This window comes from Chrysemys picta, unplaced genomic scaffold, assembly GCF_011386835.1.
Source record: "Chrysemys picta bellii isolate R12L10 unplaced genomic scaffold, ASM1138683v2 scaf233, whole genome shotgun sequence".
NCBI lineage: Eukaryota > Metazoa > Chordata > Testudines > Emydidae > Chrysemys > Chrysemys picta.
In genome coordinates this window covers 33,688-46,801 of record NW_027052940.1, presented here as the reverse complement: position 1 = coordinate 46,801, position 13,114 = coordinate 33,688, and the positions used below count along the sequence as shown (strand labels likewise).

At 47.7% G+C, this 13,114-nt stretch overlaps 1 long non-coding RNA gene across 1 annotated transcript in view; it reads right to left on the bottom strand.

Annotated features, from left to right (window-relative positions):
* LOC135978379 (uncharacterized) overlaps window positions 1–9,990 on the bottom strand; it is a 28,681-nt gene extending 18,691 nt beyond the window's left edge. Inside the window, exons 1-3 of the long non-coding RNA XR_010595786.1 lie at window positions 8,042–9,990; window positions 5,357–5,377; window positions 4,938–4,970 (exon numbers count right to left, since the gene is read on the bottom strand). This is a non-coding gene — a long non-coding RNA (uncharacterized LOC135978379). The remainder of the gene's footprint in view (window positions 1–4,937; window positions 4,971–5,356; window positions 5,378–8,041) is intronic.
* Between the last annotated feature and the right edge of the window lie 3,124 nt (window positions 9,991–13,114).

The window sequence follows — 13,114 nt, the reverse complement described above, 5'->3', positions numbered from 1 at the left end:
CCCTTTCCCCCCGGAGCACAAGGGGGAATGATGTTAGCTAAGGTGATGGAAGCACTCTTCCACTGGCCTGGAAGACTTTCATACCCCTGACCAATGTAGCTACACTGATAGAATTTTCATGTGTAGACCAAGCCTTAGCTAGACTCTTATTTTAAGCTCTTAAGTGGTGCTATATATATAGCTATACTTTTTCCAGTTCATTGTAGAAAAAGTGGAACTATGCTTTTCATTCATCTCTTCAATCTCTCACACATTTAAAAAACATAACAATGAATACATTTCAAATATTGCTATATTTGAAAACAAAACAGCTTGTGGAGGTGTCAGCAAGAAGAGGTGTCAGCAAACATTTCTAACAAGACCTTTTAACTTATTTATTTCTAGTTTTTTAATCAGATTCTTAAATGTGTAGAAATAAAATGTTAAGGTTCCACATTAAAAACAATTTTCAAAAGATCATACAACTCCCATCCCTTAGTGGGAGGTGTTTCTCTGTACTCCAGGTAGAAGGAAGAGGGAAAATGGAACTTACCAGATTTAGCAAGAATTTCCTCTAAAAGACAAATAAAGAAAAATAAATAATGTATGAAAATGATGATAGTTGTTAAGATGTTTCATAATAGAGGTATTTTTTCTCCCCTGTCCTTTTTTGTATTTTTGCAAAGTCAAATGGTCAAATATGGATCAGTAATAGAAACCTGTGTTCCCAGGAGCCACATCATATGTCAGGGCAATCCAAGGAACCACGCTGATTTTAGAGCAGTTAGGAAAGACCAGCTTCAAACACAGGCCTGATCTAAACCTTAACTCTGGCAGGGCTGTCACCTTTATATGTTTAATACTTAATATACCTTAGAGAATATTTATGAAAATACTTATGTACCTTAATATTTAATACTCATTGGCCCAGAAAACAAGTGTAGGCTCTGTAGGGTAGGGATTAGGATGGTCACTGGGGAGGGGTGAGCTCCTGGGTTTCAGTCTCTGTGCCTAAGACTATTTAATGATTTATACCACCTAGAACAGCTTCGACAGAGAGATTGAGAGAGACCCACTTAGAATAGCCAGCAGCCCTGCAGTTAGGGCACTCGCCTAGGAAAGGGGAGAGCAGGGATTCAAAGCTGGGCCGCCGCAGTTCGTCTGAGTGACTTAATAACTGGGCTATCGGTGATCAGAGGGACATCATCTCTGCAGTGCTGTACATGTAGACAAGCCATGACGCATCATTCGAAAAACTAAGGAGGTGCTCCTTAGTTTTTAGAATGACGCGTCATGGCTTGTCTACATGTACAGCACTGCAGAGATGAAGAAGCTCTCTCGTCAACAAAGCGCTGTCTACACCAGGGTTAGGTCGGTATAATTTTTCACATCCCTGAGTGACGTAGTTATACCGAGATGTTTGTGGTGTAGATCTGGCCTAAGGCACCTTGTGAAACCTAACAGCATAGGACTGGAAGGAACCACCTGAATCATTGAGCCAGTCCCCTGCTATCACTGACCACCTCTTTAAATCTAGCCCTTCATTTCCAAACTGACTTAGCTTTTAATTTAAACAATGTTTTCAAAAGCCCCAAATCACAATGAAATAGTTTTGAAGTTTTTATAACTACCAGACAAACAAAAAATCAATTATTTCAACAGCTCTTTCTCTGACTCTGTCATTCACCAACCAGTCTGCCTGCACAGACCAGGGAGCAGAGGCGTTAAGTTGGAGAGGTTGTAGCTGATAGACTTTTTGACCTTTGTTACATCTGAATACCTCAGCTCTTTGACTAAGCAATGGCACTGTTATAAAATAACTGTGCTCTCTGATGCTCAACCATTGCTATTCTCCTGAATTTCAAAAGGTGTGAAGTAAACTTTCTTGTCTGAAATTACAGCACGTTGCTTTGAATATACAGCAGGGAAACAGATTTCCTCCATTCGATGGAAAATTTTATCTCTTCCACTGTCTGACTGAAAACGACAACATGTACTCAGTAAATCCATTGTACCCTGCTTTGCTGCTATTTGAAATGACAGCTGTGTCAGAGATGATGGTGCACACCTTGGGCTGGACTGTACACTGCGCTAACACCTCTGAAATCCAGGAAATACAAAGTTAAGTTACATGCCACCTGTTCAAAGCATCCTTAGTTCTGCCCCTTTTAAGCTGTGTCCCACCATGTCCACAACATACCATTCCCATCAGGCAGAGCAGTTTTCAATCAGTTTTAGCTCAGTGAGAAAAGTTATCTTTTAAACTGCGAGTCTCAATCCTAACTACAGCAGAGTTGCTGCTCTATTATCAGACTTCACTGTTAGCTACATCCATGCAGCCTACCTTGATATACACCTGGACCTTTTCCCTAGTGAAGCCTGCACTTACTCCAGTCCCCTGCTCTCACAGACAGCTCCTGTGGCACTTTGTACCTCAAAGCAGCCCCCTGAAATCCCTATATTCACCCCATCATATAATTATGATATGTTTCCTACAAAGTATCCATTGTAAAGTATCATTTTAAAATTCTTGATCTGTTTAACATTAATATCCTGTTGGATTGTATGTGCTATGATTGTATGTGAAGTTATGAAGTTTTGCTAGGTGTGTGTTACTGAAATATGTTGTGAGGTTGGAAACATCCACAACCAGCCTTTCAGGTGCAACAATGGAGTAGCCAGATGTGCTGATGGGCCATTAAAGGGAATTCACTTTCCCAGCAGCCATCCCAGAAGATTTCTCAGAGAGGTCACGTAGACAATGGAGATTACTTGACCAATGGAGGCAGACCCCCACCTCGCAAGCATAGATCTTTGCAGCAAACTGGAAGAAACTATAAAAGAAGGGATGTGACATCGTGATTGGCTTCACTCCTGCCACAACTCAACACCTGGAAGAAACATCTAGCGGACAAAGACTTTGAACTGTGGAGGGTGGTCCGGTGCTGGAGGAGAGACCCAGCCACTGTATTGAAGATCTGTGACCTGTTTGTACCATCTGTCAGGGTGAGACACTGCTTGATTCAAATCCTGTTTAGTTTATAGAACTCAGATTGCAAATTTACTTTTCTTTCTTAGGTAACCAACTTTGATCTCTATGTCTGCTACTTATAATAACTTAAAATCTATCTTTCTGTAGTTATTAAATCTGTTTTATATTTTACATAAAATAGTTGAAGTGCTTGGAAAATCTCAGCTCAGGATACAAAGGTTAGTGTGTGTCCTCTCCACATTGAGGGAGGGGCAGACTGGGTAATGAACTTACATTGCTCAGGCTTCTGACCAGCGCAAGACACTTCAGCTCTGGGGTCCTAGGCTGGGGAGCTGTGAGGATTGGCTGGAGCCTCTCTGCTGACGATTCATGAGTGGCTGGGAGAAGCATTCATGTAACTCAGCTAGGTGTGTCCCTTCCTGTGGATATCCGTGTAAATGCAGAACCTGCCAGAGGTCTGTAGCTTGCCAACAACCACCCAGTGGTGGGACAGAGGGCTCAGCAGTCCCCCAGTCCAGGTGACATCCTGGGATCCCCATCACAGCCCCTTCATAAAATCCTATTAAAAAACTTAGCAAGTTCCATTTTAACATTAGTTCTGTTTCATAGATTCATAGATTCTAGGACTGGAAGGGACCTCGAGAGGTCATCGAGTCCAGTCCCCTGCCCGCATGGCAGGACCAAATACTGTCTAGACCATCCCTGATAGACATTTATCTAACCTACTCTTAAATATCTCCAGAGATGGAGATTCCACAACCTCCCTCGGCAATTTATTCCAGTGTTTAACCACCCTGACCGTTAGGAACTTTTTCCTCGTGTCCAACCTAGACCTCCCTTGCTGCAGTTTAAACCCATTGCTTCTTGTTCTATCCTTAGAGTCTAAGGTGAACAAGTTTTCTCCCTCCTCCTTATGACACCCTTTTAAATACCTGAAAATACCTGTTGTTTTCTCTCACAACACTTCCTGGCAGTCTGCTCCAGAACCTCACTCCTCTGATGGGTAGAAACCTTTAGTTCCCAGCCTGAATTGAATTCAAGGCCAGATAATCCCCATTTCTTCTTGATCGATTTGATTGTTAGCTTCAACAGTTCATCTCTCTCCATGTTGTTTACTCCCCTGATGCATTCGCAAAGAGCAATCACATCCCCTCTCAGCCTTCCCTTTGCTACCCAAAACAAGCTCAGTTTTTTTAGTCTCCTCTCTTACGGCAGGCCCTCCATGACCCTGATCATCCTGGGAGCCCATCTCTGAACCTGAAATTCATCCACCTTTGGCTGAGGTTGTGGGACACCCCACAGATGCCAGGACAGGAGAGCAGCCCCTCTTACAAAATATCCAGCTCCTGGGTGCTGATCCTTGGCATTGAGGAGAAGCTACAATTTGCTGCAGAAGTAGAAGAGGAGCCAGGGGAGGGATTTGAGTAGGGAGCGGACGACATGGTTGGAGAACAATTGAGGCAGCTGATTTTGCTGGCACAATGTTCGATCAGGCTCTTCATTTCTCTGGTGGGAGAGAAGAGCTTGAGAAGCAACAAAAGCACCTGGTGCCAGGGCTGAGACCCAACCAGAGTCCCCCTGACCACAGGGGAACCAGCCCCATGTAACCTCCTTGCCCAGCCACATGGCGATGGGGGAAATGACAGCAGGAAAACTTAGAGGTGTTCCAAGCCCCTGCAGCCAGAAGGATTCCTCCAGCAGTAGCCGGCAAAGCAGCAATAGCCTGCTGCCCAGACAGCCTCTGGCCTTTTCAGTTTGCTGGTTTCCTCTTTGCTCTGCTCCGTTCCCTGCCTCCCTCTGCCCTCCATGGTCCTAGGCAGGACCTGAATTGCTAATATATTGAACAATCACATTCTAAAAAACAGTGTTTCAGCCCTTCTTCTTTCATCTTAAAGGAAGAGCAGAAGCTGTGTTTATTTCCCCTTTGCTAGTCTTTTGAATACACCCCACTGGTCCCAGAAATTACCTTTGTCTTTCTTCATTTCAGATCGCAAGGTTGCTAGAAGGAGAAAAAGGCAAATTATGAGCTTTCGTTCTGCCATGGTTATGGTGATATTCCAACGGTTGAACACAATGTGTTGTGCTTGTGAAAGAGAGGGACAGATTTACAGTTAGTGGTTTAAAACACACCTGTCTCAAATGCACCGTGTGATCAAGTGGGGTCAAGTGAAGGCAGGGAGGAGTCGGCTATGTGGGATGAGGATAGAACTTGGGGGCAGAGAGGTGTGATGATCTGGCAGAATTGGGAGGGGAAAGATGAGGAAAGGAAGGAGATGTAGGACTGTTGTTTTTTTGGGGGGATGCACAGGTCAGGAAAGCCTCATCCCTTAGTGGGAGAGGTTTCAGGGGACTCCAGAAACAAGGAATAGGAAAAATTGAACTTACCAAGTTCAGCAAGAATTTCTTCTAAAAGACAAAAAAGAGGAATTAATAATGTGTAATAGCTGTTAAAAATTTTAGTACAGTGGTTCTCTCCCCACCCCTGCTACCTTCATCCATTTTGTTATGTTTGCAAAGTCAAACACAGGCAGTTTTTGTTTGTTTGTTTCCTGTTTTGGGCATGCTCTCTTGTGACGTTTTTTATCACTAGAGTTGGGCAACATTTTTCAGCTGAAATCATCATCATCGGCAGTTCCTTGGTTCGCGGATGATCTCTACCACAGATTTACTTATGGGTCCTGAGATATCTCAGGAGTCCAATCCTGGAACCACAGATCTGCCCGCAGTAGGTACAGACATTTCCTAGCGGGTCAGCTCCCCATTGTGAGAAAGTTCTTTTTCCTTCCTTCAGCTTTGAGGGAAAGGCGCTTCTCCTCGAAGCGGGCCACTACCTGATGGAGGCTGACCACTGAGGTCAGTTGGTGGCTTGCTCCTCCCAGCTTGTGATGTCCACATCAGTTTTCTTGAGATACATTTTCAGTGTCTATTTGTAGCGTTTCCTCTGACCACCACGGGATCTCTGACCATGGGTGATCTGAGAGTAGATGGCTTGTTTTGGGAGGCGAGAGTATGGCATCCGCACACAATGTTCAGCCCAATGAAGCTGGTTCATGAGAATCATTGCTTAGTGCTGGTGACATTGGCTTCAGTGAGGATGCTGGCGTTAGCGTAGCAATCTTCCCATTTGATGCGAAGGATCTTCCAGAAGCATTGTCGGTGGTACCTCTCCAGACAGTTGGGTTTGCATCCCTAAAGGAGTGTAGGAGTCATATTTGTCTTATGGGTTATGTAAAAGGCCTGAGGCAGGCTGATGGAGCACTTTAGTCTTCCGAATATTGAGTCAGAGTCCTAGGCTTCGATGAGCTTGTGCAAAAAAATCCAGTGTGGACTGAAGGTCAGTCTTAGTGTGCACGAGGATGTCATCAGCATCTGGCCCTGCTGCCTTGCTGTTCTTCATTTGCATGATGGATCATGTTACTTCTTCAAGGGCAGGAGGATCAGCAAGAGATTCTCTTTCATGTCACTGAGGTATAGATTCGATGGTGGCATTAGAGACGGTTGACTCACGATTCAGGAGTGACTCAAAATGCTCCTTCCATCTGGCTTTGATGGCTTCATTGTCCTTAAAATATGTCAACCCGTCTTAGGCTCGGAGTGGTGTAGGACCATGGGATCATGGATTGTAGACTTGTTCATTTAAATTGCACAGATTACAGCTAATAGCCTTTTTGACTATTGGTACATCTGAATCAGGGCCGGCTCCAGGCACCAGCTTCTCAAGCAGGTGCTTGGGGCGGCCGTTCCGGACAGGGGCGGCAGTTCCAGGTATTCGGCAGCAATTCGGTGGAGGGTCCGTCACTCCGCCTGGGAGTGAAGGACCTCCCGCCGAATTGCCGCCGCAGATCGCGATTGCGGCTTTATTTTTTTTTTTTTTTTTTTTTTTTTTTTTTTTTTGGTACAAAGGCCCATGGTTCAGAAATCCCTTTCCTAGGCCAGTGTTCTCGACTCGGCTGACACATTGTCCCTGAAAGGGTCAGTTGAGAACTCAGCGTGCGCACAGCAAGCTGGAAATCTGCACAGTGTGTGGAGCGTGTGTATGTGACTTGGAGCTTGGCAGGGCAGCAGCACTGGTTCGTGGGGTTAAGGCAGCTGGGCTGTGCAGGAGCACTCCACAAAGCAGGGTGGCAGACATGGGGTCTGCAGCTGGGAGTGTGTCTGAGAGGCCCAGAAGCACATGGGATCCTGGGGTTAGGCCCACCCACAGCAGACTGGCGTCAGTCCAGAGAGGGGGTGACACAGGGCCTTGAAGTGATTTAATTAGCTAGCAAAACACCCCTACCTTGGACCCATGAGCAGCCTTTGCCATGGGAATCACAGCGTGAGAGCGGTGAGTCGGGGATCCTTTGCAATCTTCACAAAGAGCTTTGGCAATCTCCTTACAGAACCATGTGAGCTCCTTGCCATGTTCCCCACAGACATTCCCTTCCCTTCCCCTTTTTCCTGGTTTTAACCCCAGTTGTTTGATGAACTCTGCTATGCTGTCCAGCTGAGTGTTGGAAAGGTCTTTTCCAGAATGTGCATTTGGATGTTTAAAAGCGCGCTGGCGCAGCTTACTGACTCGCTCAGACCTCAGCGAAAAGAATATCCCCATTGTTATTGCTGCTTGCTGTGCACTCCACAATATCTGTGAGTGTAAGGGGGAGACATTTATGTCGGAGTGAGAGATTGAGGCAAATCGCCTGGCTGCTGATTACGTGCAGCCAGACACCAGGATGGTTAGAAGAGCACAGCAGGGCGCGGTGCGCATCAGAGAAGCTTTGAAAATGAGTTTTGTGACTGGCCAGGCTACGGAGTGAAACTTCTGTTTGTTTCTCCTTGATGAACCGTCCGCCCCCACCCCACCCGGTTCACTCTACTTCCCTGTAAACCAACCACCCCACCCTCCCCTCCCACCCTCGAGCAGCACATGCAGAGGCAATAAAGTCATGGTTACTTCACATTCATGCATTCTTTATGAATTCATCACACAACTAGGGGGATAATTGCCAAGGTAGCCCGGGATGGGTGGGGGAGTAGGGAAGGAAAAGGACACACTACAGTTTAAAACTTTAACTCTTATTGAAGGCCAACCTTCTGATGCTCGGGCAATCATCTGGGGTGGAGTGACTGGGTGGCCGGAGGCCCCCCCCCACCGTGTTCTTGGGCGTCTGGTTGAGGAGGCTATGGAACTTGGGGAGGTGGGCTGTTGGTTACACAGGGGCTGTAGCGGCGGTCTCTGCTCCTGCTGCCTTTCCTGCAGCTCAACCATACGCTGGAGCACATCAGTTTGATGCTCCAGTAGACAGAGCATTGACTCTTGCCTTCTGTCTGCAAGCTGACGCCACCTATCATCTTCAGCCCGCCACTTGCTCTGTTCATCCCGCGATTCAGCCCGCCACCTCTCCTCTCGTTCATATTGTGCTTTTCTGTAGTCTGACATTGACTGCCTCCATGCGTTCTGCTGTGCTCTGTCAGCGTGGGAGGACATCTGGAGCTCCGAGAACATATCATCCCGAGTCTGCCGTTTTCTCCTTCTAATCTTCACTAGCCTCTGTGAAGGAGAAACATTTGCAGCTGGTGGAGGAGAAGGGAGAGGTGGTTAAAAAAGACACATTTTAGAGAACAATGGGTACACTCTTTCACGTTAAATTTTGCTGTTCACATTACACAGCACATGTACTTTCGTTACAAGGTCACATTTTTCCTCTTATATTGAGGGCCTGCCGGTTTGGTGTGAGAGATCACTCACGCAGTGCCAGGCAACAGATTTCGGCTTGCAGGCAGCCATGGTAAGCCACAGTCTTTTGGCTTTTTTAACCTTCTTAACATGTGGGAATGGTTTCAAACAGTAGCACCCTCCTTTCCCATACCAAGCACCCGTTGGGTTGGCCATTTAAAAGGGGCTGCGGTTTCCGGGTTAACATGCAGCACAAACCCAACTAACACCCCCCCCAAATCTCTGGGATGATCACTTCACCCCTCCCCCCCACGGCGTGGCTAACAGTGGGGAACATTTCTGTTCAGCAGAGCAGGAACGGGCACCTCTGAATGTCCCCTTAATAAAATCGCCCCATTTCAACCAGGTGACCGTGAATGATATCACTCTCCTGTGGATAACAAAGAGCGATAAGGAATGGATGTTGTCTGCATGCCAGCAAACACCGAGAACATATGCTGCCATGCTTTGTTATGCAATGATTCCAGACTATGTGCTACTGGCCTGGCGTGGTAAAGTGTCCTACCATGGCGGACGGGATAAGGCAGCCCTCCCCAAAAAACCTTTTGCAAAGGCTTTGGGAGTACATGAAGGAGAGCTTTCTGGAGATGTCCCTGGAGGATTTCCGCTCCATCCTCATACACGTTAACAGACTTTTCCAGTAGCTGTACTGGCCGCGATTGCCAGGGCAAATTAATCATTAATCATTAAACACGCTTGCTTTTAAACCATGTGTAATATTTACAAAGGTACACTCACCAGAGGTCCCCTGTGTGCCCTCAGGGTCTGGGACCACGCCTTGGGTGAGTTCGGGGGTTACTGGTTCCAGGTCCAGGGTGATAAACATATCCTGGCTGTTGGGGAAACCGGTTTCTCCGCTTCCTTGCTGCTGTGAGCTATCTACATTATCTTCATCCTCATCTTCCTCATAGCCCGAACCTGCTTACCTGTGTGTTTCTCCATTGAAGGAGTCAAAGCACATGGTTGGGGTAGTGGTGGCTGCACCCCCTAGCATGGCATGCAGCTCTGCGTAGAAGCGGCATGTTTGCGGCTCTGCCCCGGACCTTCTGTTTGCCTCTCTGGCTTTGTGGTAGGCTTGTCTTAGCTCCTTAATTTTCACGCGGCACTGCTGTGCATCCCTGTTATGGCCTCTGTCCTTCATGGCCTTGGAGACCTTTTCTAATATTTTGCCATTTCGTTTACTGCTACGGAGTTCAGCTAGCACTGATTCATCTCCCCATATGGCGAGCAGATCCCGTACCTCCCGTTCGGTCCATGATGGAGCTCTTTTGCGATCCTAGGACTCCATCCATGGTTACCTGTGCTGATGAGCTATGCGTGGTCACCTGTGCTCTCCACACTGGGCAAACAGGAAATGAAATTCAAACATTCGCGGGGCTTTTCCTATCTACCTGGTCAGTGCATCTGAGTTGAGAGTGCTGTCCAGAGCAGTCACAATGAAGCACTGTGGGATAGCTCCTGGAGGCCAATAACGTCGAATTCCGTTCACACTACCCCAATTCCGACCTGCTAAGGCCGATTTTATTGCTAATCCCCTCGTTGGAGGTGGAGTAAAGAAATCGGTTTAAAGGGCCCTTTAAGTCGAAAAAAGGGACTTAGCCGTGTGAACGTGTCCAGGCTTAATTCAATTTAACGCTACTAAATTCGACCTAAACTCGTAGTGTAGACCAGGCCTCACTCCTGTTGTGTCTGTTGTGTAGATTGTGAGCTCTCTGGGCCAGGGAGTCTCTTGTTACACATCTGTGACTGGGGTTCCTAGGCACTAACACACCATCACTGATACTGATAACCATTAACAGCGAACAGGGGAATAAACAAATGTGCTGACTATACTGTGGCCTTCATCGCTCCTTCATCACTAACCCACCTCAGAGTAATACAGCACCACCCACCCCTCCTGAACTTCCCAGAGAGGGGCCACCAGTACAGATGTGGACAAGGGAGCGGGGTTGGGCAGAGGGAAGGTATTAGAGGGAATTACTGGAGACAGGCCCATCCAGCTCAGCATATCGGGGGGACCAGTAAAGGGCAGGGAGCCATTAGCTCAGCTGTAAATAGGGCCAGAGATCTCCTGCTGTTACCACTGGGCCTGCTGCCTCTGCCTAATCCTTTCTAGCAAAGTTACACAGACAACACACATGGTGACAGCCCAGCCTGGCACACCCACTCTGGCTGCCACCCCTTCCCCCACACACTGCTCGGCCTCGCTCCTATTGAATGTGGCAGTTGCGTTATAGACACACGTTACAGCTTAGCAATATCGCCTGTGTGCCCAGCACCACGTGTCCCTGCTGGGCTCCCCACTCAGCCCCTCTCCCTTCCCTTCCACTGTTCTCTGCTGCCCTTGGCTTGCCCAGCATCGCCTCGGGTTAGAAGCAAAACGAGGTCTGCATGAAGCATGGTCTGAGTATGCCTCTGCCCCACCCAGAGACCAGGGTGAAGCCCTGCCAGTCAGGTTTACTGGACCCTGCTTTAGCGCAGGGGGCTGGACTTGGTGACTTCTCCAGGGCCTATCCAGCCTGACATTTCTATCCATGAGCTCTGCTCTGTTTGAGACGCTCTGGGACTTGGAGCCTGACCAATTGCAATCAATGGTGAGATTCCCATTGGCTGCTGGGTTTGTCCCTAGGGCACATCTCATCACCCTGTGTATTGCAGTGTGTGTTGTTAGGGTCCTAGAGACCCCTGGGTTATTGTTATGGGGGCCACTGAGCTGAGCTCACAGAGTTCTGTCTCCTCTGTGACATCTCCTCTGGGTTTTGCTATCCTGCCCCTGAAAATGAAATTGTCAGAAAGTAACAACATAGATCAATGTATTTGACAAACGTATTTAGCAACTATTTATGATCAGTTCTTGGGCAGCTGACAAACCAGAATGGAGGTTGAGCTCACTGGACACATCACATGCTGCACATTATTCCCCCAGCTCTGCTTTTCAGCCCTTCTGTCCCTCCCCACAATCCCCCCTGCCCCCCCCCCACACACACATACACTCTCTGGGTCTTGGTCTCCTGACTTGTATTTACCCCTTAGCTCTGCCTGAGGAATTACTAGGGTTACTCCCATGTTATTTCTGTAGCCCCCTCAGTGCCCTGGGCATGTTCTATGGTTCCTGCCCTGGGAGCTTCCAGGCTGGGCTGGGTTTAGGGGCTCACTAATGGGTGTAAGCAGGGAGGAGGAGGAGACATCTGCAGGCCCAGGGCAGTAGGTCAGGGTGGGTGTTCCAGGCATGGAGGAAGATGCAAAGATAGAAGGACATTGGGCAGGGGCAGGCAAGAGGCTGGCATGGACTAACACATAGGGTGAGGGGCAAAAAGCTTCCTGGGTTCTTTCCTCTATCCCCTTCCCCTGGCCCAGCTACCAGATTCCCTTCCCCAGCTCTCCCCATTCCCCATCCCCTCTCTATTGTGCTGGGACCAACTCCCCTCACACGGCTGAGTCTGCAGCACAGAGCAGACCATCTATTCGACACTGGTGACGCCGCACCTGGAGTATTGTGTCCAGTTTTGGTCCCTCCACTACAGAAGAGATGTGGACAAATTGGAGACAGTCCAGCGGAGGGCAATGAAAATGATTAGGGTGCTAGTGCACATGACTTATGAGGAGAGGCTGAGGGAACTGGGCTTGTTTAGTCTGCAGAAGAGAAGAGTGAGGGGGGATTTGATAGCAGCCTTCAACTATCTGAAGGGGGGTTCCATAGAGAATGGAGCTAGGCTGTTCTCAATGGTGGCAGATGACAGAACAAGAAGCAATGGTCTCAAGTTGCAGTGGGGGAGGTCTGGGTTGGATATTAGGAAACACTATTTCACTAGGAGGGTGGTGAAGCACTGGACTGGGTTATCTAGGGAGATGGTGGAATCTCCATCTGTCAGGGTTCCCTCCCCACGCTGAACTCTAGGGGACAGACATGGGGACCCGCATGAAGACCCCCTAAGCTTATTTCTACCAGCTTAGGTTAAAAACTCCCCAAGGCACAAATCCTTCCTTGTACCTTGGATTAGGTAACGCTGCCACCACCAAGTGATTTAAACAAAGATTTAGGGAGGGCCACTTGGAGACCTACCTTCCCCAAATATCTCCCCAAGCCCCTACACCCCTTTTCCTGGGCAGGCTTGAGAATATATCCTCACCAATTGGTACAGGTGAACACAGACCCAAACCCTAGGATCTTAAAACAATGAAAAATCAATCAGGTTCTTAAAAGAAGGATTTTAATTAAAGAAAAGGTAAAAGAATTACCTCTGTAAAATCAGGATGGTAAGTACTTTACAGAATAACAAAAGACTCAAGAACACAGAGGATCTCCCCTCTAAGCAAAACCTTAAAGTTACAAAACCAGGCATAGTATCAGAGGGGTAGCCGTGTTAGTCTGAATCTGTAAAAAGCAACAGAGGGTCCTGTGGCACCTTTGAGACTAACAGAAGTAT